We start from the raw sequence: 27,041 nt of genomic DNA on the forward strand, positions 1-27,041 counted from the left end.
ACTGTTAATATGTCGCATTTACTTCTTACTTAATAATAATGATGATGAAGTCAAAAAAACTACAGAGGATAATCCTTACTATAAATTGTGTAAAAAATTCTCCCTCTAAAGACCTACTCACGAGAGTTGTAAAACAAAGTGAACACTTAAGTTTCGAATATCAGGTAGGATTCAGAAAAGGAAGGTCTTGTGTAGAACAAATTATAAATCTCAAACGGTGATCGCTTTTTCAGACTTCAAGAAAGCTTTTGACTCAGTAGACCGACACACACTATTCCATATTCTACAAGAACTCAAAGCTGACCAGAAAACGAGAGCCTTAATTTGTAAAACGCTGACTGGCACACCATTAAGAATTTAATTTCCAGGTGAGCTTTCTAACCATTTTGATCTTATCACAGGACTTATGGCTTATATCCGTTTTTGTTCAATCCTGTGTTCGAAAACGTTATCAGAACTTGAAATGACACGAAGGGAGTAAATATTTGTCGACGAGTAAAAATACAAATTCATCTGAAGTGTTTGGCCTTTGCAAACGACCTGACTATTATTTCTTTCTTTTTTTTTTTTTTTTTTTGCTTTACGTCGCACCGACACAGATAGGTCTTATGGCGACGATGGGACAGGAAAGTGCTAGGAGTGGGAAGGAAGCGGCCGTGGCCTTAATTAAAGTACAACCCCAGCATTTGCCTGGTGTGAAAATGGGATACCACGGAAAACCATTTTCAGGGCTGCCGACAGTGGGGTTGGAACCTACTATCTCCCGAATACTGGATACTGGCCGCACTTAAGCGACTGCAGCTATCGAGCTCGGTACTATTATTTCTAACAACAGACAAGAAGCAGTTCGGGCCCTTAAGAAACTTCACGAAGTAGCAGCTAAAACTGGACTCCAAATATCATCTGAAAAATTTCAGTGCATAGAAGGAACCGTTCGTTACCTAGACGGGAAACCCCTAAGAACTAAGTTCGGCAAAATTAATCAAGTGAATAAGTTCAAGTACTTAGGAGAAGTAAGTCAGCCATCAAGCTTGAATCGTAAAGCAAATAGAGAGATGATCTCAAAATTAAAGAAGGGCTCTTGGCTCACCTGGAACAGATATAACCAAAAATCAATATCCAGGAACGGGAAATTCACCGAGCTCGATAGCTGCAGTCGCTTAAGTGCGGCCAGTATCCAGTATTCGGGAGATAGTGGGTTCGAACCCCACGGTCGGCAGCGCTGAAGATGGTTTTCCATGGTTTCCCATTTTCACACCAGGCAAATGCTGGGGCCGTACCTTGATTAAAGCCACGGCCGCTTCCTTCCCACTCCTAGCCTTTTCCTGTCCCATCGTCGCCATAAGACCTATCTGTGTCGGTGCGACGTAAAGCCAATAGCAAAAAAAAAAAAAAAAGGAACGCAAATTTAAGACATTACTACTCAGTTATCAAACCTGAAGCACTAAACTCCTCGGAAGCCTTGATCATTGTAGGCAGATCACTATGAAAGACATAGAGAAACAGAAGAGCAAAATAATTAAGAAAATCTTTGGTCCAGTCAACTCAGAGATATTCTGGATGAAACAGAAATCTTGGGAGCGTCATCAGCATTCTGAAAATACCGACGCCATCAGGAAAAGGTAATTGAAGTTCTATGGCCACATTCTCAGAATGAACAATGACAGGCTCACCAAAACGATTGTCAACCTTGCTCTCTCAATGAAAGTCAAGAAAAACTGGCTTAATGAAATAGAAAAAGACCTTCAGAAAATGGACATGTCACAGGAAATTATTCAAGATCGACTCCAATTCAAAAAAGACAGTCAACGGCGCTCATTTTGTTGAGAAAATGAATATAGGACCAATAAATCATGGACTGAAGAACGGAAGAAAATATTCAGTGCACAGATGAGGAGATTTTGGGAGAAGAAAATATCAGCATCAGCTAAATAAGTTCTATCACGCTCCACAGATGGGCATAACGCTGTAATAATAATAATAATAATAATAATAATAATAATAATCATAATCATAATAATAATAATAATAATAATAATAATAATAATAATAATAATAATAATAATAATAATAAGAATTGTACCGGGAGGTACACCCCAGTGCTGCGCATTTAAATATAGCGCCTAAAAGAACTCATCTACTGGCGAAACAGTGAAATTTAAACCTATACCTACTTAGAACTTTACTCAGAAGATGTCACCACTAAAATCTGATGTAATTTTGTTATTGTGAAGTTTTCTGAACTGTGTGAATTTCTACTTGTTTTCCATTCATCAAGAAGTTTGGACATTCTCTCATGGATGACACTACCAAATAACTATGATCATGCACCCTGGTGCGAAGTGAAAGAACCTTTGATTTAAGGAAGTTTTGTATTCATAAGTTTTATTCTAATTGATGTTCATTTATTTTTGGGTTGGCAATATTTCCTTTTTTATTTCCGCCAGTTTTGAATCTAGCCAATCCCTAATTTCTGTAATTAATTTTCTACCAATCCCAGTCTTTTTCTTCGATTTTCAGTGTAACTTTTAAATTCACCAATAAAAGTGAGAGGGTGTGGCTAGTTTAATCTTGAATGATCTCGAACTTTCCCCGAGGGGTTTATAAACTGCGGATTTTCACGTCTCTTGGCCAATTGATCGTCATCTGACCTAGTGTGTGTGTCAAAGCAGGTGGCGGGCGGCCCCTCTTTCATCAGGCAGCAGTACACCGACAAGGTAATGGCCACATAACATCTTTATTTCTTGCTAGCTCCGCAGTTTAACCTGAGGGAAAGGTCCGAATCATTAACTATGTAACCTAGTTTTCCTAAAAATGTTAACTTTCTGACGACTAATGTAAAATCTTCATAAAATCTTGAACTGTAAATCTGGGATAGAGAGTGATGTACCCTCTCGAGCTCCCCTTCATATCGGTTTGAGGTGACTACGTTTTGTAACTGGTTTTCTTCCTTTCCGTAATGTCTTAATTTATTCTTATACGAGTCACCTCCATAGTTTGGGAATAGCGCCTGTTTCACCGACCTATTGCCCTTTAGGTTTTAAGTGTTCATATCTAGGAGCGCAAGTATTCGCCTCCATTCCTTTTGTGTTTGGGCCATTTATTTAGCCATTATTTTTGTTCCATGAAGGCCCAGTAGGCTGGCTATTAAATACCCCTGTTAATCATTTTCCTATTGTAAGTTGTGCCTTGAGAGGCCAGGATAAGTTGAAGTTGCCTTGCATAGGCTAGGAAAACTGAGAGCCTGTTAGCTCTTTTTCAAAGATTAATGAATGTCTCTTGAAGTCTTGATGTTGTATTTTGGGAGCAAGTGCTCCATGAATTAGGTGGGGGGGGGGGATTTCTGCCCTTGAATGAATTTGTGCTCTTTGTAAATTTGAGCTGAGAGCTCAGGAAATGTAAAGCGAGGGGCTCGAAGCCCAGGACTTGTTGAATTCACTATATTGTATTTTCCTTGACTTATTTCTAAATTGCTAATCGTACCTGTTACGTTGTTATTTGTTGATATTTGAAATTCTAAAGCAATATGACCTTTGTTAAAGTTTTAAATTCACAATAATATTGTAGTTAGACCCATTCCCCCCGTCACCTTCTTTAACCTCTTTCTCTTCCACGGGTAACTCGGTATGAAGTGATAGCAGAGCGTGTTTGAATGGGTCTCAATTAACCCCCTTTTGACGGCTAAACATAGTTTCCGCTTCGAACTCTAGGATTTTCTCAATCGCTGGAATTTATTTTTTTTCTTTTCCAAAATTTGTAAATTTCTTTCATCATGTCCGGCCCTCGCGAAGTCCTCCATTTCGGCTACTTGCGCAAGGAGGAATTGATTTACGAGTTGGTTATTAGAAATGTTCAATCTGGAGGCACGGTTGCGGCAGATACAAACAAACTGAAGGAGTCCCTAGAATTGCCTATTAGTATCACAACTTTGGGAGAGAAGGATATTGATGAGGCTCTATACGCGATCACCGACAACACCACCGAGCTAGCATCTGTAGTTAGTTTTTTTGAAGTGAGTGATCCATCTTCTAACCAACTTAAAAGATTACAGGCTAGATTGTTTCACTTTTACAATAGAGTTAGGGACCTATTTTCTCTTAAACTAAAAGAAAACCATGCTGAGTAAGCTGGTAATCTGGTTGAACACCTTTCTGAAATGTCAAATAAATTTCTTCAATTTTTGACTGGGGCAGCTGCTCCCAAAACTGACCAACCCCCTGTGGTAAATATAGTAAGTGAGGAAGATTCTTCCAAGGGCGAAGAAAGCAGAAAATCTTTAGCAGCGCAACAAACTTCTGCCCCATTAAGAAATGAGTCTAATTGTCGTACATCCATCACACCATTCTTTTTAAATGCTCTCTCTGAAGCTTCTTTACCCCCTAGGCCCTTACCTACTATGTCACCTGGGTTCAGTAGTTTGCCTCACCCTTTGGCTATGTGGCTTAGGGGAATCTCTAAGTTTTCTATTAATTCCACTAACGATGTCATTTCATTTTTAAGATTCTTAGTTGAATTTCAAGATCACGCTCTAGTGTTTTCTCCTTCTCCTTCTCAAATTCTTCAAATTGTTTACCTTTACTCCATAGGTGTCCTCTCGGACTAAATAGTCAGAGCCATAGCTGAGCAATCTTCTATAGAAGACTTCCATGCACACCTTCTGGCGAATTTCATTCCAGCTAGGGCAATGTCTTCTCTAATACAGAAGTACTATTACAGAGTACAGTGACTGGATGAAAATCTCGCTGACTTCAACCAGGACATTAAGTTCTACACCAGGGTATTCGCTTTTCATTTTCCTGAAGATCAAATCGTTCAGACAATTGTTGAAGGGATTTCCCCACCCTACAGGTCGTACTTGTGTTTTGCGTCGCGTCCTCAAACGTTTGCTGAATTAGAGGCTATGGCGGTCTCAGCAGAAGGAGTTAGGTATGCCGACACCTTACGAGTCGCTAAGGAGCCCCCTCCGTCTTCGAGCAACTTTCGGCCTCAACCTCGCCGAACATTCACCACCCGCAAATGCTATGCTTGTGGGTCGACAGAACATCTGCGTAACAAGTGCCCTTTGATTAAATCCGGTGGGACAAAGAATGGAGCAGGTTCATCACAAGGATGTTTCAAGTGTGGCTCCTTTAATCACCTCGCCAAGAATTGCCGCCAATAGCACCCCCTCCTGTTCAACATCTGGTACAACCTCCACCAAATCGAATAATCGAAAGTGACTAGTGGCGTCGGCTGAGTCGGCAAATTCATCATCTTCCCAAGGCTTAACCCCGATTAAAACCACAGAAAGCTCGGAACAGGGTTGAAGTTCTCCTAACCCCGCATTTGAATGCCTTCAAGAAGGCCATAGGATTGCGGGGGAGACCCCCGCACTTGTACCTTTTCTGAAAGTGGAATTGAATAGTGAGCCCGATACCGCCCTATTAGACTCTGGGACTGTTTGTTCTATTGTTTCCGCTAACTGGTATTTTAAATTACTATTTGTGAATTTTCTGATTATTGTTTGTCTTCAGTTCAATGCGTTTCGGCTAACTGCTCTCCCTTAGAAATTTTAGGATTTATATTTGCCAAAATCCGGATCTCTAAATTCACCTGGAAAGTTAAATGGTTTGTGGCTAAGCGCTTGTCTTGCCCCATAATATTAGGAGCAGACTTCATGTCTTCTGCTGGTCTAGTGCTCGACATTCAGAGCAAGTCGTGCACTTTCAAATTTGCTAGTAACTGTAAAATTCCCTTCCTTAAGTGTTATTCTGCATCATGTTCATCTGTTTTGCCTACCCAGGATGAGATGTTGTTAGACCTTAGACATCTACCTGTGGAGCAGGCAGATAGTATTCGTAAGTTGTGTCAGTAATTTCCGCGTGTATTTTCCGATACTCTTAGTGTTACTGACTTTATTGCATACAAGATTGAGGTTACTGATTCGATCCCGGTTAGATTTCCATCTGATCGGCTATCTCCTCCTCTCGAGATCCCCTTCATATTGGTTTGAGGTGACTACGTTTTGTAATTGGTTTTCTTCCTTTGCGTAATGTCTTAATTTATTCTTATACGAGTCACCTCCATAGTTTGGGAATAGCGCCTGTTTCACCGGCCTATTGTCCTTTAGGTCTTAAGTGTTCATACCTAGGAGTGCGAGTATTCGCCTCCATTCCTTTTGTGTTTGGGCCATTTATTTAGCCATTATTTTTGTTCCATGAAGGCCCAGTAGGTTGGGTATTAAATATCCCTGTTAATCATTTTCCTATTGTAAGTTGTGCTTTGAGAGGCCAGGATTTGTAAGTTGATGTTGCCTTGAATAGGCTTGGAAAACTGAGAGCCTGTTAGCTCTTTTCCAAAGATTAATGAATGTCTCTTGAAGGCTAGATGTTGTATTTTGGAAGCAAGTGCTCCATGAATTAGTGGGGGGGGGGGGGGATTTCCGCCCTTGAATGAATTTGTGCTCTTTGTAAATTTGAGCTGAGATCTCAGGAAATGTAAAGCGAGGGGCTTGAAGCCCAGAACTTGTAGAATTCACTATATTTATTTTCCTTGACTTATTTCTAAATTGCTAATCGTACCTGTTACGTTGTTATTTGTTGATATTTGAAATTCTAAAGAAATATAACCTTTGTTAAAGTTCTAAATTAACTTTAATATTGTAGTTAGACACATTCCCCCCAGCACCTTCTTTAACCTCTTTCTGCTCCACGGGTAACTCCGTATCAATAATAATAATAATAATAATAATAATAATAATAATAATAATAATAATAATAATAATAATTGTGACGTGAAACACGCATCCCCCCTTGTATTTCAGTCTACCCTTCTTGCTTATATCTTGCGTGCTATCTACCAGCAACCCAAAGTACACTGACTGACAGAGCAATTGCAACACCAAGAAGGAGTGGTCAGAACTTTATGCCAATTGCAGGGTAGACTGACGTCACTGAGGTATGCTCATGATGTGAAATGCGCCGCTGTGCTGCGCACGTAGCGAACGATAAATGGGACACGGCGTTGGCGAATGGCCCACTTCGTACCGTGATTTCTCAGCCGACAGTCATTGTAGAACGTGTTGTCGTGTGCCACAGGACACGTGTATAGATAAGAATGCCAGGCCGCCGTCAAAGGTATTTCCAGCAGACAGACGACTTTACGAGGGGTATGGTGATCGGGCTGAGAAGGGCAGGTTGGTCGCTTCGTCAAATCGCAGCCGATACCCATAGGGATGTGTCCACGGTGCAGCGCCTGTGGCGAAGATGGTTGGCGCAGGGACATGTGGCACGTGCGAGGGGTCCAGGCGCAGCCCGAGTGACGTCAGCACGCGAGGATCGGCGCATCCGCCGCCAAGCGGTGGCAGCCCCGCACGCCACGTCAACCGCCATTCTTCAGCATGTGCAAGACACCCTGGCTGTTCCAACATAGATCGACCAGAACAATTTCCCGTCGATTGGTTGAAGGAGGCCTGCACTCCCGGCGTCCGCTCAGAAGACTACCATTGACTCCACAGCATAGACGTGCACGCCTGGCATGGTGCCGGGCTAGAGCGACTTGGATGAGGGAATGGCGGAACGTCGTGTTCTCCGATGAGTCACGCTTCTGTTCTGTCAGTGATAGTCACCGCAGACGAGTGTGGCGTCGGCGTGGAGAAAGGTCAAATCCGGCAGTTACTGTGGAGCGCCCTACCGCTAGATAACGCGGCATCATGGTTTGGGGCGCTATTGCGTATGATTCCACGTCACCTCTAGTGCGTATTCAAGGCACGTTAAATGCCCACCGCTACGTGCAGCATGTGCTGCGGCCGGTGGCACTCCCGTACCTTCAGGGGCTGCCCAGTGCTCTGTTTCAGCAGGATAATGCCCGCCCACACACTGCTCGCATCTCCCAACAGGCTCTACGAGGTGTACAGATGCTTCCGTGGCCAGCGTACTCTCCGGATCTCTCACCAATCGAACACGTGTGGGATCTCATTGGACGCCGTTTGCAAACTCTGCCCCAGCCTCGTACGGACGACCAACTGTGGCAAATGGTTGACACAGAATGGAGAACCATCCCTCAGGACACCATCCGCACTCTTATTGACTCTGTACCTCGACGTGTTTCTGCGTGCATCGCCGCTCGCGGTGGTCCTACATCCTACTGAGTCGATGCCGTGCGCATTGTGTAACCTGCATATCGGTTTGAAATAAACATCAATTATTCGTTCGTGCCGTCTCTGTTTTTTCCCCAACTTTCATCCCTTTCGAACCACTCCTTCTTGGTGTTGCATTTGCTCTGTCAGTCAGTGTATTTGGATAGCCGTGACTGAGCATTGACCTGTTGTTTCACCTGCAAGCTATCCCTAGGAAGAATTAACGGAATCCTATATTGCATGATGCATCCTTTTAATTTTATGGTTAGTTTTCTTCAAGGTTGCACTAACTGTGCCCAATCAGTAGCCAGCCTCCTTCTTATGAATAGGCCATCAAGTGCCTTAATGGTCATCTTCTCAGTCCTATCTTCGTATGAAACAGAATTCGTAAACATTGCGTGGCTGGCTGCTGGCAAGTTAAGGGAAAACTTCAACATGTAATAACTCCTGTATCTTTAAAAGACTTTAAATTAAAATTGAGTCATTATTTGAACAGTTAGGATAGGATTTTTGGCCTTTTCAATCAAATTATGCAGAATATATTACTGTCGTTTGGCAGTTAATAGGGCAAGATCGTTTTCGCTATGTGGGCCTAAGGTCAGCGCTAGGATTTGAATAGGGTATTGAGGGTTTTTGTTGTCAGTATTCTACTCTTTTATTTTACAGCGACAAGATAATTTCTAAATTTAACCGTTTAGGATTTAAATTTTCCTTCCTCCTAGGCTTATCACCTGATTCAATTGGGTACTCGTGCCACATTAGGTTTCTCGGGATTGCTGTGATTTTCGGAATCACTACCTTTTAATATTTATGTGCATTGTCTAAAGCTATTCATCCTCCTGGTCTGGCGTTTATTTCCTTCTGACCCATTACTTAGGGCAGGCCTAGCTCCTGAATTTTAGGGAGATATTCACAATTAGATGACGTTGCTAGAACTGTTTAGTGGTTCCGTTTTTGCAATAATCAACGATTTAAGACTCGAATATCCCTGTACGTGTACGTACCAGGTCTAACTAGTAAAAAAGGACCGTAAACCCAAATTTGCACTCAGCCATGCACCCTAGATATTTCTCAGTGCACTAAGAGCACAAATCTTGTCTAATAGTTTCCAAAGTTATGAATATCAATCAATCAATCAATCAATCAATCAATCAATCAATCAATCAATCAATCAATCAATCAATCAATCAATCAATCAATCAATCAATCAATCAATCAATCAATCAATCAATCAATCAATCAATCAATCAATCAATCAATCAATCAATCAATCAATCAATCAATCAATCAATCAATCAATCAATCAATCAATCAATCAATCAATCAATCAATCAATCAATCAATCAATCAATCAATCAATCAATCAATCAATCAATCAATCAATCAATCAATCAATCAATCAATCAATCAATCAATCAATCAATCAATCAATCAATCAATCAATCAATCAATCAATCACTGCTGATCTGCTTTTAGGGCAGTCGCCCTGGTGTCAGTTCCCCATCATTTTTTTTCTGAAATAATGGCAGGGAATATGGGAACTTATTGCACATCTACCTTGGTAAATTATTCCAGTCCCTAACTCTTCTTCCTAGAAACGAATATTTACCCCAATGTGTTCCTTTCAATACCAACTTTAACTTTCCTACTTTTGAAAATATTACTCAAACTTATGCGTCTACTAATGGCATTCCACGCTATCTTCACTGGCAGTTCGGAATATACCACTTAGTCGAACAGCTCATCTCCTTACCCGCGAAAGCCTTCCCAGACCAAACTTTGAAACATTTTTCGTTACGCTACTCTTTTCGCGGTAAACACCCAAAACAAATCGAGCTGCCTTTCTTTGGATTTTTTCAGTTATCGAATCAAGTAATCGAGGTGAGGGTTCCATACACGGGAACCATACTGGAATTGGGGTCTTACGAGAGACTGATAGGCCCCCTCCTTTACATCCTTACTATAACCCCCACATACTCCTATAACCATGTGCAGAGATCTGTACCCTTTATTTACTGTAAAATCCCGTATATGTGATCACCCCAATGAAGACCTTTCCTTTTATTAACACCTAAGTACTTACAGTGATTCCCATAAGGAACTTTCACCCCATCAACGCAGTAATTAAAATTGAGAGGACTTTTCCTATTAATCAAACTCACAACCTGACTTTTAACCCTGTTTATCATCATACCATTGCTTGCTGTCCATCTCGCAACATTGTCGAGGTCGGCCACGTGACTTTTGATATGAACATTTGAACCGTGGATCACCCGGGATTCGAACGTCAACTATCCGTGTGGGAAGCCAACAGCTAAGCCACTGATCTAAGCACGCACATTTTATCATCATCATCATCATCATCATCATCATCATCATCATCATCATCATCATCATCATCATTTACATCGTGGTCTTTCATAATTAATCCAAATCTCTTGATTTCAAAAGTTAACTGTTCTGTGGAAAAATACTTCTATAGACTCCAAGTCATACGCCAGGAGGTGGGAATTGCAATTAGTTCCAGGAATTCGCTTATCGATCGCAGTTACTAGTTAGGAGACCGCTTACGGCTTTCAGCTCTGATTCTCGCAGAAGAGATGCGGAGAGAATACGAATCTTTTGAACTTGCACATCGAAACTGATGTGGTCTGTGTTTGTTAAACGAAAGGCCGACTATCTAATTTCTCGTGCTCGATTGTAAGACTCGAATTATTCCATCATTTTCATGTGTTTACCTAACGAACATAACGGAAGAAAATTACATTCTCCAAGTTGAAATACCATCATCTCAAAGGGATGTCTTAAAAATATTAAAGAAAAAAACAGCCCTCCAACCATTCGTTCTTCTGAGATAGACGTGATGAACCGAGTCTGGTATATTATAATTAGCGGTAGTACAAAACCCTCAGGGCCAGGCTGAGTGGCTCAGACGTTTGAGTGTTGGCTTTCTAATGCGCCAGCCTCGGTATATATAATTACCGACATATAAAAAGGAACTACTGCGGAACAATTTTCGGGCATCTCGGCGTGTCTAAAACCGTAACAGTAGTTAGTTGGACGTAAAACCAATAACATTATTATTAATACTCTCTGAGACTGCCAACCCGGGGCAGAAAGAAGCGTTCTTGGTTTACCTGGAAGGCCATCGATTCGATTCCCCTCCAGGAAGCTGAAGCAGATAGAAGATAATCCTAGAACTGCAGGTCGTTTCCCAGGGAGATGTGCTGTTTTATCAAGTGCGATCGTCTCACTAAGTAGTTCAAATTTTAAAACTGCATCAGGGTAACAAGATAAAGAAATGGTTCCGTACAAGAAGAAACACTACAAGCGCGTTAGCGCCCTGCGATCCATTTGTAGACCATTGATTGAACAAAATTTATACTCAAGCCACATGCATTTTGAAAATCAATTTTCGAGGTATACATCTCATCAACAATGTTAACTAAGTTAATTACGTAGATGAACCGTCATCTTTCAAAGAGCAGAATAATGCAAAATTTAGTAATTCACATATTTTCCTACCGCCTCTCTGGTTTAGTGGTTAGTGTGATATGCTGCCACCCCGCGGAGGCCCGGGTTCGATTTTTGGCCCTGTGACGAAGTTTTAAAAGTGCTATTAGGGCTATAACGTGGTCCACTCAGCCTCGGGAGGTCAACTGAGTAGAACGGGGTTCGACTCCCAGCTCAGCCATCCTCGAAGTGGTTTTCCCTGCTTTCCCACTTCTTCTCCAGGCAAATGCCGAGATGGTACCTAACTTAAGTCCACGGCTGCTTCCTGCCCTCTTCCTTGTCTATCCCTTCCGGTAATCCCATCCCCCCACAGGGCTCCTGTTCAGCAAAGCAGGTGAGGCTGCCTGGGCGAGGTACTGGTCCTCAGCTCAGTTGTATCCCCAACCCAAAGTCTCACGCTCCACTAAACGTGATAGAGGATCCCTCGCTGAGTCCAAGGGAAGGACCAACCCTGGAGGGTAAACGGATTGAGAAAAAAGAACATATATTCCTATTCTGAAAATATGGATTTTTTAATAAATTTTAAGAGGAACTTCTCCAATGGGTCTTGTGTTAACCTCATCTTTTCGGCTGCAGAAGATCGGCAGTTTGGTCCCGGCACAAACGACTAACAATCGTGCCAACCTTACAACCCTTTGGCCCCTTTTTTGCCTAATATATGGATGGATTCGTGAATTTACGACTTTTTGTAAATTATCACTAATTCAAATTTTTTAGCAAACTTTCCTTGAAAAATATTGTTTCTTCTAAATGTTAGCGCTACCAAACTCACATGGATTTTTCTTTTGTTGAACGTGTTACCCAAACAAAGAAGTAGAATATAATGAGGCCAGCACTTCTTAATTCTTTGTTAATAATCAATTATTTATATACTCAGAATAAAGACTGCAGGATTAACAAAGTTACTGATCAGCATTTGGCTTTCAAAAGTAGAAAATGTATGGTTATAAAAATCTTTGAGAACCAAAATCTCTTGACAGATGCCTGTAGAGAAAAGGAAAAATAGGTGAGTATAAGTATTAACATTTCGCCAACTTAAATGACTTTAATGGCTGACTTTACCTTTTCCATGTACATTTCGAGTGCTTGGTAGGGACAGAATAAATAATGAATTGGCATCACTTGATACGAGTCGCTTTTCCTTCAACTCTTCCACCTCTTTCCGGCCACCTTTTTGCACTTCATCTCATGATTTATGTAAGCACTATCTCTTTATCCACACTGCTGCTTGTTGTTTAGAGGGGCCTAACATCGAAAGTCATCGACCCATTTATTGATATTAGTCATTAAATAATATGTTACAATACTCATAACTCGGCCTTGCTGACAAAAATGAGAGTTCTTCATTTCATTGATGAGCATGTATATTAGGGCGTAAGTAGACAAACACGGATTCGTGCTTCCTCACCTAGGTAACATTGTGCTACAAATAACATCTTTTTTAACGTAGACTTACGTTCCTCGACAATAGGTACATGCGAAGAATGTTAAGACGCTATTCGTGTTTGGGTTGAACGCATATGTCGCCGTGTGTATTCAACTTACGATTATGTTTAATGTTTCAACTGGCAGATAAAAGAGGAGGCAACATTTTTCCTATATAAGTTACGTCACACGCATACTGAGTCATAAGATGGTACTGTGTTGGCACGCGCGCTCAGTTGGAGATCAGCTGTCGTTGTGAATACACCGTGGCCAGTCTTACTCGTAATATAACTCCCGAACTCTTAAATTATCTCTCTTATTTCTCACATCACAGATCCATACTACACTGAGTTATTACCCAGATTCCAAATGTACCACGATCTACTGAATAAAATTTATTATCTACATATTTTAAAATCAATTTCTAATAAGTTATTCTACGAAACACTCAAAACCTTCGGCAGTTACAGTAGTGACAGTCTACTGCCAGTTTTAAAAATTTGCTTTACGTCGCACCGACACAGACAAGTCTTATGGTGACGGTAGGATAGGAAAGGGCTAGGAGTGGGAAGGAAGAAGCCGGGCCTTTGATTTAGGTACAGCCATAGCAATTTCCTGGTGTGAAAATGGGAAACCACGGAAAACCATCCTCAGGGCTGGCGACAGTGGGATTCGAACCCACTACCTGCCGAATGTAAGCCGACGGCTGTGTAACCCAAGCCACGTCACCATTCTCTCGGTCAAATAACAATCAATGAATGAGGGATTCTTCAAATCTTAAGTCACATTCCTATGGCTGGGATTCCACCTAGTAAAACTTGAGGTACCACTCAAGACTTTTTCTTTTTTTGCTATCTGTTTTACGTCGCACCGACATAGATAGGTCTTATGGCGACGATAGGATAGGCCTAGAAATGGGAAGGAAGCGGCCGTGGCCTTAATTAACGCACAGCCCCAGCATTGCCACTTAAGACCAAAAACCTTTCTTTTGAACTCCCTGGTTGAAACTCTTTCCCCATTGTCTTCCTCCACGCTTAAGTTTTACGCATGTGGGGGAAAAAGATTTACTAGCAGACTGCCTCACTAGCAATGCTTTTCTCCAGTCGGCTCTCCCTGTTGTACTGAATTACTGTCCTGCCAGTTGCAGACTACTAGGTGGACGTAATAGGCCCCAGCAAGATTGTAAGCAAACTTCGAGTTTTATGCGATTATTGTTACCGTAATCACAACCACGAGGCCTCTAATATTATCTAGAATCCGAACCAAATGGACGTGATATCTTAATTTCTAAAATTCCATGTTCATTAGCCAGGATTTAAACAGCCTTGTTACGAAGCCACATGTAATGCTACCCGGATACCCATCTTTTCTTACCTGTTATCTCTCTAGGATATAAAAAGAAAATGCCACTTGACTGCCTTCCAAACAGGCAGCGCGTCTAAACGGTCGGGCAGAATTTAACGAAGTCCGGTTCCATTGCTAAATTGTTAGCGTGCTGGCCTTTGGTCACAGGGGTCCCGGGTTCGATTCCCGGCAGGGTCGGGAATTTTCGCCATCATTGGTTAATTTCCCTGCCACGGGGGTTGGGTGTAAGTGCTCTCTTCATCATCATTTCATCCTCATAATGACGCGCCGGTCGCCTACGGACGTCAAATCAAAAGACCTGCACCTGGCGAACCGAACCCGTCCTGGATCTCCCGGCACTAAAAGCCATACACAATTTCATTTCATTTCACGAACATTAGCCTTCTCAGAGGGAACTGTCACATGAATAACTGTTTCATTTCAAAATACACCAGTGACCTATCGCAGCAACAGCTGCGAGCAAGCACTAAAAATGAAACGTGATACAGGAAGCGTGAGAAAATAACGGAAAATATACTGAAATCCGGAACATCATTTATTTGCTCTTAAATTTACACTTACGTTGTGACTATACATATGGAATTTTTTTACCTTAGCAATTTATATAATTTTCATCACTGTTTGCAAGACTTGTATCTATCGCATAAAGCTGGCCGTATAATGCTCGGCAATTTTCAGAACGCAGCAAATATAAAATTAACCTGAATCTGAACTCAGTAAGGACCTAATCCTGGAATGTGGCTACGGTTAGCAGAGAAGGTCTTTTACTTTAAAAAAATATAGCCATCCATCGGACTAACAGAGAAAGATCTGCATAGACAACTTTCACAGAGAACTCCATCGGGCTGGCACAGAAAGATGAGGGAAGACACACGGCCGACGGGATCCCTCGCTGCGCTCCTTAGCTAGCCAGAGCGACGCATCAAGTCGGCCGTGGAAGACAACTTTTATAGAGCCATCTACCGGCGAAAACAGTTAAATGAAACGACCTGGAGCTAGCTAGAGCGTCGCATCAAGTCGGCCGTGACTTAAACGTTGTGTTATTCGATTAAATTACTACTTACGCAAATAAAGGACATAATGAAATAAATAATATTTTTCTAGTAATCCTGAGATGGAGACCTTTCTTTCGATGTGTAATACATAGGTGTTAATATGGCAGTTTTCTTAAAATACTGTGTTACACGTTCATATTATACATATAGAAGAGAATTTCTTTTGTGAAAAATAGCGAAATATTTTACCCATATATCATGTACCATGGTTACGTAAGCACGGCAATGACGTTAGTTTATTGGTACGAAGACGATAGCCGTCATATTGATAGTCTGTAGTCTGGTGAGCGTAGTGAAGTACGTCAGCATATCTAGAGGTTTCCTATACCACAAATTTTCCTTAGTACATTATCTTTAATTGCTCTCGGATTTCTAATATGACAAATTATTCAAGAGCACTGAAACTCCAAAATAACTCAAGTCTGGGTTTAAAATTTACGACTTGAGTTGTACTTTCCGTTTATCATATTTAAACGAAATAGGAATTAGAAATTCAAACAGTAGTATTAGTAGTACAACTTGCTTTGCGTCGCACCGACACAGATTGCTTTTATGGCGACAATAGAATAGTAGGAAGAAGGTGGCCGTGGCCTTAATTATGGTACAGCCCCAGCATTTGCCTGCTGTGAAAACGGGAAACCACGGAAAACCATCTTCAGGGCTTCCGACAGGCTGCCAAATGCTAATACCAGTAGTATATTAAACTTGGGCTATGAATGTTTTGTGTGACGTATTAAATCGGGGCTATTTTGAATCCCACATGTATGTGCTTGGTATCATTATTTTCCAAATTTACCCTGTCTGTTAATGCAAATCAGTGGTCGCCAAACTATCGGATGGAAATATATTTGCTGTACGGGAATGAAAGGCGGTTGGATACATGATATCTCATTCGTAAGTAAGAAGTAACAGACATGAAAGTAGCTAGAATAATTGTTGTTGCAATAAGTTGTGAAGAATGGCAGGAGAATGATAAGGAGATAAGGAGATAAAGGCTAAGAATCAACTGGACGGATGTAAATGTACGTATGGCCTCCGGAGAGGCCTGGTGCAGGTCTTCTTCTAGCAGACGGCCCATAGGCGACTTGCATGTCTGTGCTGATGGAGCCCCACATAAGCTGATGTCTAATGTTGAGGATATCACAACAACCGAGCCAGACGAATTAAGAAATTAAGCTTAAAATCCCCAATACGACTGGGAGTCGAACGCGGGACCCATTGGAACAAAAGCAAGCATGCTAACCATTTAGCCATGGAGCTCGGTGCTACGGTGAATGGAGAATGATAGAGTACCTAGGAAAATAATGGACTGTGTCTTGGAGAGTAAGAGAAGGAGAGAGAGAGAGAGAGAGAGAGAGACCGTGGTTGGATTCAGATTGAAATGATTTAATTATATAAGTTGCGGAACTAAACGGTGGGTACATTTTACTATGTTTTGTTTCTAGAAATTCACCAGATTTTTGCTGAATTATTGAAGGAAAGCAGGCAACAGTTTAAAATTATATGATGTATCAATTTCTCGCTCAATTATGCTTTCAAATCTATTCTTTTTTAAATAGTTCAGCGGTTCTAAATGGGTCCTAATAATATGCTATTCATCTCTTGCGCTCATACCTCAAAAATAGACGACAGCGACTTGTATCAAATATGACGACTGCAGAATGGAGGACTAAGCTATCTGGCGTTCCCCAAGGGTCTATTTTTGGACCTCTTTTATTATTAGTCTATATTAATGACCTTTCCTCTCATATGAATTACTGCAACTATCACCTTTATGCTGACGATCTTCAGATATGGTCACACTTTAAAGTCTCCGACATTGACAAAGCAATCCACAAAGTGAACTCGACTTCAAGTTCAATTAGCTCGTATGCAAAAGAGACATGCCTGTAATTAACCCGCAGAAAGCACAAGCAATCATAATAGGACAATCTAGGCTTTTAAATACGCTAAACATCACACAACACCCCACACTCATGCTCTGTGATGAAGCTATACCTTTTCAGAAGTCTGTAAAAAACCTAGGCGTTTTCAAACTGGAATGACCATATAACAAGTGTCTGAAGAAAGGTATATGCATCACTTCACCCCCTGGAAATGGAACAATACATTCTTTCGTATAGCGTGAAAATAAAACTTACTCGAACTCCCATTTTTCCAATAATGTATTACTGTGATGTCGTATTAACTGATGCAACTGTAGAAGAGACTATGCAGCTTCAAAGGACAATGAACTCATGCATACGATTTATATTTTCTTTGAACTTTAGGACACATATTTCCCCTTATTAGGAGAAGCTATCCTGGCTGAAAATCGATCAACTTAGAAATCTACATACTGCGACACTAATGTTTCCCCTCATCTATCCATGGACATAATACCAGATCGACTTCTACCCTTATGATGCTGGTTAAGCACTCTTCTGTATACAGCCACTCATTCCAAGTGTCTGGGGGCAAGGATATGGAACACTTTCCCTGTCAGTATACGTAATAGCACTTCAATAGTCTCATTTAAAGGGTCTTGTCGATATTTCCTCTTAAATACTTGATCAGCTTGTTTGAATGTTAGTGTGTTGGAGTGCAAGTATGATTTAGAGCTATTGTTAGGTGATGTAGATAGTATTAATCATTAACAAATAACAATTACAATATGTTATAATTAATTTGTGTACTTTCTAGAGACTGTTAACGATGTTATTTTTCCAAATCATGTGACTATGTTCTCTATGTTGTGGTTAAGTGAGCCCTAACTTCACCACATACAAAGGCATAAAATAAATAATAACTAATAATGTATTTACTGATCTTGCACATATGTTTTCTGCTAAAAAGAACAGGATACTGGGTAAACTGGTTAGTCGTGCCTCCAAATAATGCCCAGCATGAGTCTTTACTGTCCCTCTCTGTAGTGTAGTGGTTAGTGTGATTAGCTGCCACCTCCGGAGACCCGGGTTCGATTTCCGATTCTGCCACGAAATTTGAAAAGGGTTACGAGGACTGGAACGGGGTCCACTCGGCCTCGGGAGGGTTGCGATTCCCTCCTCAGCCACCCTCGAAGTTGTTTTCCGTGCTTTCCCAATTCTTCTCCTGGCAAATTCGGGTCGGTACCTAACATAAGGGCATGGCCCTTCTTTCCTTCCTCCTTGCCTATCCCTTCCAATCTCCCCATCCACAACAACGCCTATGTTAAGCACAGCAGGTGAGGCAGCGTGGACGAGGTACTGGCCCTCCGCCCCAATTGTATCCCCGACCAAATTCCTCACGCTCCAGGACACTGCCCTTGAGGCGGTAGAGGTGGAATTCTTCACTGAAACCGGAGGGGGGGGGGGCATCCCTGGAGGCTAAACGGGTTAAATAAATAAAATAAATGTCCGCCTCTGTGATGTAGTGGTTACTGTGATTAGCTGCCACCACCGGAGGCTGGGTTCGATTCCTGGATCTAAAATTTGAAATGGTACGGGGGCTGGAACGGGGTCCACTCAGCCTAGGGATGTAGGGGGATTCGATTCCCTCCTCAACCATCCTCGAAGTGGTTTTCCGTTGTTACTCACTTCTCCTCCAGGCATATGCCGGGGTGGTACCTAACTTGGGGCCGATGACCTTCGATGTTAGGCCCCTTAAAACAAGCATCAGGTACCTAATTTAAGGCCACGGCCGGTTACTTCCATTTTCCTTGTCTATTCCTTTCTCCCTCAAGGGCTCAGTTCAGCATAGCAGATGAGTCCGCCTTGGCGAGGTAATGGTCCTCCTTCCCAGTTGTATCCCAAAAACCTAGAGTCTCATGCTCCAAGACACTGCCCTTGGGGGTTAGAGGTAGGATACTTCGCTGAATCAGGGGGAAACCAACCCTGGAATATAAGAGTACCGTATTAAGTAAATATGTCTGTACTTCAAATTGCACAAAGCAGGTTATCTGGCTTTCCTTTATAACTTTAATGGTTTTCAGAAAGTTTGGCTCTTATGTGTTAACGCACGCTCTCCAGAATTTTGAATTTGGTATTTGTCTGGATTTTTCTTACGCCTTGGTAATTCAGACTGGACACTACAGTGTGCGAAAGTTTTCAGTCAAAAATTACTCGTTAACTAAGTGTACAAGCAGAAGTCAATGATTTCCCAAACTATAGACTCGTCGAAGTTGAAATTCTGCTAGTTATTTATAAAGCCCAACATATAAAAATTATACTGTAATTGAATTGGAATTATCAAAGGTAGTGTTTACCATCGCATATTGTTGAGCGTGGCGATTTCTCAATTATGCCACAGAGAATGTAGTGAGATCAAACAATCACATGTTGAGCACTTTGCGTCATCTCCTACTGTGTGAGATTCAGCGCCATACTGGTGTCCTTTGTGTGGCAAACTATTAAACTCGAATTAGTTTGTTAAATAATTGGTGATGATTGAGTTGGGGAATTTAACACAACTGTGTTTGAATTAGTAATTGGCGAGCGATGGTGTACCTGTGGGAAGGACAGGATGACGACCAGGTACTCGCTATTGATACGTCATCGATTACCATAACATCATCAACATGACATTACACAAGGTAGGAGCAGCTGCGCCAACAGAATTACCACACCTGGGAACTGTGTGGACAATACCTCAGAGTTAATAATGGAGTGCTTCAGCTCAATGCTCGTCTTTCCTCCGCCTACATCTGCATGGATCCATCCTTTTTGACTTTACCTCTTTTTACTGTAACTAGGTTAAATATACCTCCCATATTTCTGAACAGAATTGTGGTAAATAAATAATACTAGACTAATACTAAATTTGATTTACAAAGAACTTTTTATGAACGTTTTGTTTTCAGTTTTTGAAACATTTCTGAAACATCATAATGGTCTCTAAAATTTAGATTTTATTCTCAATGCAATAATGAATGCTTGTTTTCTCTTATGTCAAGGACACATGTCTGTGAAGAACACAGTAAATCAGTAGAAAATCACTATCTTTGCCATCATAATTTGGACACATATTCTTATTCTAGGTGGACAAAATATATCATGTTGAATTAATGAACAGTGTAGATTTTTATCAGCTTAATGCTTACTGGTTAATTCATGGTTAATTCTTTATGAGAGTTTACTCTTTGCAAAGATTAGTAAGGCTGCAAATCCACTTCAGGCTGTTGGAAGGGTAAACTCGAGAACTAGTGATGCAACATGGATGATATGTTTACAGCTACTACCCACAGCACATAGGTACAGAGTGATATTTGGTAAACTAATTTTTTTTTTAGGAAACTTTCAAATATTGCTATTCATATTTTCATAAATTTTGTCGAATATCTTATGGCCTACTTTTCATAAATAAAGACCTGCATTCACGATTATAGTTCACATTTAAGATAACGACACATTAAAAAAGTGTGCTAAACGTTCATTGGTCTATCATTGGGGGTTACTGAGATACTGAACTTATCCTTTTTTACTATGAATTGGTCACCTGTAAAATGGTATTTCTTAGAATATTTATTTTACTATCTCTGTAGCCATTAATGATAGAGCAATTACATTCGGCACACAGTTGCAGTGTGCCATTATTTAAAAAAATGGACTACAATGAGAATAAGGGCAATATAAGTTTAGACAAATTTTCTGAAAATTTGAATAACAATATTTGAACTGTCCTTACAGAAAAAACTATCTTACCAAATATCGTGAATGTTATCTGCTTTGTACCTACATGTTGTGGGTAGTTGCTGTAAGAAAATAATTGGCGTCACATGAGTAGCTTCCGAGTTTACCCTACCGACAGGTTGGAATGAATTTGCAGCCTTAAGAAACATCGCTTGGGATAAACTATAGAAAAAATTAGCCATGAAGTATAACCAGCAACTAATAAGCTAATAACAATCTACAGTGTTCATTCATTGCGCATGATAATATTTGCCCACCTAGAAAACGTATTACCGGGGTGCGGTTAGGAGCGCGCAGCTGTGAGCTCGCATCCGGGAGACAGTGGTTTCGAATCCCACTGCCGGTAGCCCTGGAAATGGTTTTCCGTGGTTTCCCATTTTCACACCAGGCAAATGCTGGATCTGTACCTTAATTAAGGCTACGGCCGCTTCCTTTTCATTTTTAGGTCTTTCCTGTCCCATCGTCGCCATAAAACCTATCTGCGTCAGTGCGACGTAAAGCAACTAGCAGAAAAAAAAAGAAAGCGTATTTTGTCCTAATTTTGATGGTTAAGCATAGTGATTTTCAAACTACTGTACTGTGGTCTTCACAGACAAGTGCCCTTAAGCAAAATTCAACTGAGTTATAACTCAGAAATATTTATTCAATAACTCAGTTAAACGTAAGCTAATGAATCCGATCCTTACCGTTGTTAACCCTGAAAATAAATTTGCGTGGTTTTCTATTTTCACACCAGGCATTAGGCGAGACTACACGTTCATCATGGTTGTGGACGTTACATTCTCAGTAAATTTCTTCTTATACCAGCGTCTCCGAATACTTGTCTCTGTTACAGCCATGTTAAATAGTTACTTTAAAAATAATGTTATTGTTTTTTCGTCCCAATAACTAATTTTGACGGTCTTCGAAGACGTCGAGGTGCCCGAATTTTGTCCCTCAGGAGTTCTTTTACGTAACAGTAAATCTACGGACACGAGGCTGATGAATTTGAGCAACTTCAAATACACTGACTGACAGTGACAATGCAACACCAAGGAGGAGTGGTTCGAAAGGGATGAAAGTTGGGGAAAAACAGAGTCGGCACGGAAGAATAATTGATGTTTATTTCAAACCGATATGCAGGTTACACAATGCGCACGGCATCGACTCAGTAGGATGTAGGACCACCGCGAGCGGCGATGCACGCTGAAACACGTCGAGGTACAGAGTCAATAAGAGTGCGGATGGTGTCCTGAGGGATGGTTCTCCATTCTCTGTCAACCATTTGCCACAGTTGGTCGTCCGTACGAGGCTGGGGCAGAGTTTGCAAACGGCGTCCAATGAGATCCCACACGTGTTCGATTGGTGAGAGATCCGGAGAGTACGCTGGCCACGGAAGCATCTGTACACCTCGTAGAGCCTGTTGGGAGATGCGAGCAGTGTGTGGGCGGGCATTATCCTGCTGAAACAGAGCATTGGGCAGCCCCTGAAGGTACGGGAGTGCCACCGGCCGCAGCACATGCTGCACGTAGCGGTGGGCATTTAACGTGCCTTGAATACGCACTAGAGGTGACGTGGAATCATACGCAATAGCGCCCCAAACCATGATGCCGCGTTGTCTAGCGGTAGGGCGCTCCACAGTTACTGCCGGATTTGACCTTTCTCCACGCCGACGCCACACTCGTCTGCGGTGACTATCACTGACAGAACAGAAGCGTGACTCATCGGAGAACACGACGTTCCGCCATTCCCTCATCCAAGTCGCTCTAGCCCGGCACCATGCCAGGCGTGCACGTCTATGCTGTGGAGTCAATGGTAGTCTTCTGAGCGGACGCCGGGAGTGCAGGCCCCCTTCAACCAATCGACGGGAAATTGTTCTGGTCGATATTGGAACAGCCAGGGTGTCTTGCACATGCTGAAGAATGGCGGTTGACGTGGCGTGCGGGGCTGCCACTGCTTGGCGGCGGATGCGCCGATCCTCGCGTGCTGACGTCACTCGGGCTGCGCCTGGACCCCTCGCACGTGCCACGTGCCACATGTCCCTGCGCCAACCATCTTCGCCACAGGCGCTGCACCGTGGACACATCCCTATGGGTATCGGCTGCGATTTGACGAAGCGACCAACCTGCCCTTCTCAGCCCGATCACCATACCCCTCGTAAAGTCGTCTGTCTGCTGGAAATGCCTCCGTTGACGGAGGCCTGGCATTCTTAGCTATACACGTGTCCTGTAGCACACGACAACACGTTCTACAATGACTGTCGGCTGAGAAATCACGGTACGAAGTGGGCCATTCTCCAACGCCGTGTCCTATTTATCGTTCGCTACGTGCGCAGCACAGCGGCGCATTTCACATCATGAGCATACCTCAGTGATGTCAGTCTATCCTGCAATTGGCATAAAGTTCTGACCACTCCTTCTTGGTGTTGCATTTGCTCTGTCAGTCAGTGTATCAGCGGACTGAACCAGGGTCGGACCTGCCAAGTTGGCGTCAGAAGGCCAGCGCCACAACCAGCTGAGCCACTCAGCTCGACGACTGGGAAGGTGGCGGACGTGGACGTAATTAAGGTACACCACCAGCATTCGCCTGGTGTATAACAGGAAACAAGGGAAAAACATCTTCAGGCCTGCCGAAGATCGGATTCGACGTTACCATCTCCCGAATGCAAGCTCATACTTATCCGACCGTAACATTTCTACCAAGCTATTCGGTACGGGATGAAGATCAATAGAGTAGAAACAAAGGTGATGGTCAGTAATGCCCAGGAAGGCAGAAATGCGCCTTTGAGAGTAAAATTAGATAATCATATTTTGGAAGAAGTGATAGTCAAAGAAGACGAGAGTTTATTAGACAAATGAATCAACGTAGAGAGATAGGTGGTTTGTGAAGTACCGATACCGGTGCGTTTTATCGCGCTCCTCTGTCGGTCTGTAATGAGTGTGTGATGGTGTATTTTAATCAGTATAGCTTGTTTGAGCTGTTGTATTTTTATTTTTGTATTGTTTAGTTTGTGTTTTTGTGTAATGCGTGAGTGTGTGTGTGTATGTGTAGCCGGGATCTATCACCCTTTCTGTGTTGGCTAACACGGTAATTGGTGAGCATCGGTATATGGTAGTTCTGAGTGGTCGCCCATCCAGGTACTGACCACGGACGAATTGCTGTGCGGGTGTTAGATTTTGAATAAGTAGCATATTTAATGGAGCAGCGTTTTTGTGCACCCGTCTCGTCTCCGAGAACCACTGCTTCATCTTTTGAATGTGAAGAAGGCCTTCTGGAGGTGGTTTTAAACGTAGGAAGTGAGAACTTTCTTCGCCTTCTTGGCTTGTATTGGTCGGGGTTGAATTCTTGGTGGGGCGTGGTAGGGATTGGGGGTGGGTGCTTGGCTGGAGCTTTCAGGGCTCTCAGCTACTCAGTCCACCGAGGTGGTCCTGAACTGGGAAAGACTGACTATTTAGGAGGTTTAGGAGTAGCAGTATCAAGGTGTTGTTTACTCGGCTGGTTGGGGGCGGTGTGAAGGCAGAGAGTAGGGGTGAGGGTGTGCTTAGTGGGTTTTAGGATTTGTGCAGGGCCGATGATGCTTTTGTGTCTTATGTTTTGCTACAATTGCCTTTTTGAAATATGGGCATCCAGGGAACGATGCCGCGTGATTACCTTGGCAGTTTGCGCACCTTGCCTGGTCCAAAGGAAGCTTTATTTTTTAAATGCTATTTGACCTATAGAGATCTTTTGCCCCTACTTGCACCATGTGATATGAACCTGCGTGTAATTGGAATGGAGGAAGTGTAGAGCGTTGAATGTGGTGAAAGAAATGTTAAGGACGACACAAATACCCAGTCCCCAGGTCAGGGATATTAATCAATTACAATTAAACCCAGCCGGGAATCGAACCCAGGGCCGCCGGGTGACAGGCGGACGCGTTGCCCCCTACACTACGGGGCCGGACCCAGAGGAACCTTGCATTCGGTGTGACTGTGTGAGGCGCCACACCTATTACAGCCGGTGTATTTACCTCCAATTACATCTAATGAAGGTATACAGTATGTATAGAGTGTTGCTCTGTGTAGATGTGAGACATGAGCAGTGAGGGTGGTAGAGAAGAGAGAGGGCCGATGACCTTCGATGTTAGGCCCCTTAAAACAACAAGCATCAAGCATCAAGTGGAGAAGAGGGGAGTTGAAGCTTTGGAAACCTGGTGTTACCACATTGCTCAAAATCAGCTGGATGGGCAGAGTAACGAATGTTATGGTGATCGCTAGAGCAAGAGAATCGAGATGTCTGTGGTGTCAGATTGAGATTAGTCGAGACCGACTAGCGCGCAATCTCCTGTGTTATAACACATTAAAAAAAAAAATTAGCAGAACGCTAAATATAAGGGCGAAATCGGCGAGGAAGGTTGCGTTTGGAATACATGGGCCAATCATATAAGGTATGAAATGTGCAAGCTGCATGGAAATGAATAGGAAGCACGAAAGGAGAGAAGAATTGAAAAGAGGGTGGATTTTTGGTGTTTCCAAAGGTGGAGATGATTTTCATGTTTACTTACGTGATTTTTCTAACTTCAAACTTTCCCCTGTGGGTTGGGGTTGGAGAATAGGCTCATGGGTTCCTTTCCATATCGTAAAAGAGAACCAAGTGTTCACAGGTATAAGTGGCCCCTATTTATACAACCTCTTCTGAGGATGGGTCGGCGAATAGTGGTTCAGGGCACACATTATCTTGTCCCTGGGGTGAGAAATCGCCCCTATAGGCGGATGAACGATTGTGATTTAGTCAACGGCATAGAAAACAACCACATTTAAGATCCCAAGGATGTTCCAAGAATCGGCAGTATTGGAATGAAGGATGGCAAAGTCTTTTGTAGAGTATATTGCGGAGGTAAAGAATCCCCCAAACGGATCTCCGGGTGGGGACTTCAAAGGACGGGAGGAATATAAAGGTGAATTGGTGGTGGGGGTGATTATTATTTTAAGGGGAAGAACAAATCGGAAACTATACTGTATTTGAAAGTGAAATGGAATAAGACGAAGAAGAAGACCACGTACAACGTAGGAACGTTACTGCAAGGGGTGAACTGGAAAGCTTGAAACTTGAAGTGAATAGACTGATGGGTGATATTCTAGGAATATCTAAGATGCGATGGCCTCGACCTGGATACTTCCGGTTTGAAGACTATAGAAAAATTCATACCGGAAGTGATGAAAATAGACCTGGGTTAGGAGGAGTAGCAATTATTCTTAACAAGACTTCAGGATATAAAGTGAAAGGTTACGTACAGCATAATTATTTACTTTCCTCCTATTTTTTCTATCATTCCTTTTGTTGCTAGTGGTTTAACGTCGCATTAACACATCGAAGACGTTCAGTGACGCAAGGATGGGAAAGGGCTAGGATTGGGGAGGTGGCGGCCGCGGCCTTATTTAAGGTACACAACAAGCATTTGTCTGGTGATGAAACAGGAAACCATATTCAAGGCTGCCGAAGGTGGGATTTGAACTTACCACCTCCCGAACGTAAGCTCATACGACCCTAACCCCACTGCCAGCTCATTCGGTACGGGATGAAGATCAATAGAACGGAAACAAAGGTGAGGGTCTGCAATGCGCAGGAAGTCAGAAATGCCCCCCTGTGTGTCAAAGTAGATAATTATGTTTTGGAAGAAGTGACAGAATTTTCTTACGAAAGATTATTATCCGCATAGGACTCCACGGATTTAGATTTGCCTTCATATTAATGAAAATCTTGTTTACCTGTAATAATCTCTGGTGGAGGTATATGTTTAGAGCGTTGCTCTGAGTGGCTGTGAGACACGAGCAGTGAGGGCGGTAGAGAAGAGGAGAACTGAAGATTTGGAAACCTGGTGTTACTAGAGAATGCTCAAAATCAGCTGGATGGGCAGAGTAACGAATGTTATAGTGTTCGCTAGAGCAGGAGAATCAAATCTTC

Source organism: Anabrus simplex, chromosome 1 (genome assembly GCF_040414725.1).
Source record: "Anabrus simplex isolate iqAnaSimp1 chromosome 1, ASM4041472v1, whole genome shotgun sequence".
In the NCBI taxonomy this organism is placed as follows: domain Eukaryota; kingdom Metazoa; phylum Arthropoda; class Insecta; order Orthoptera; family Tettigoniidae; genus Anabrus; species Anabrus simplex.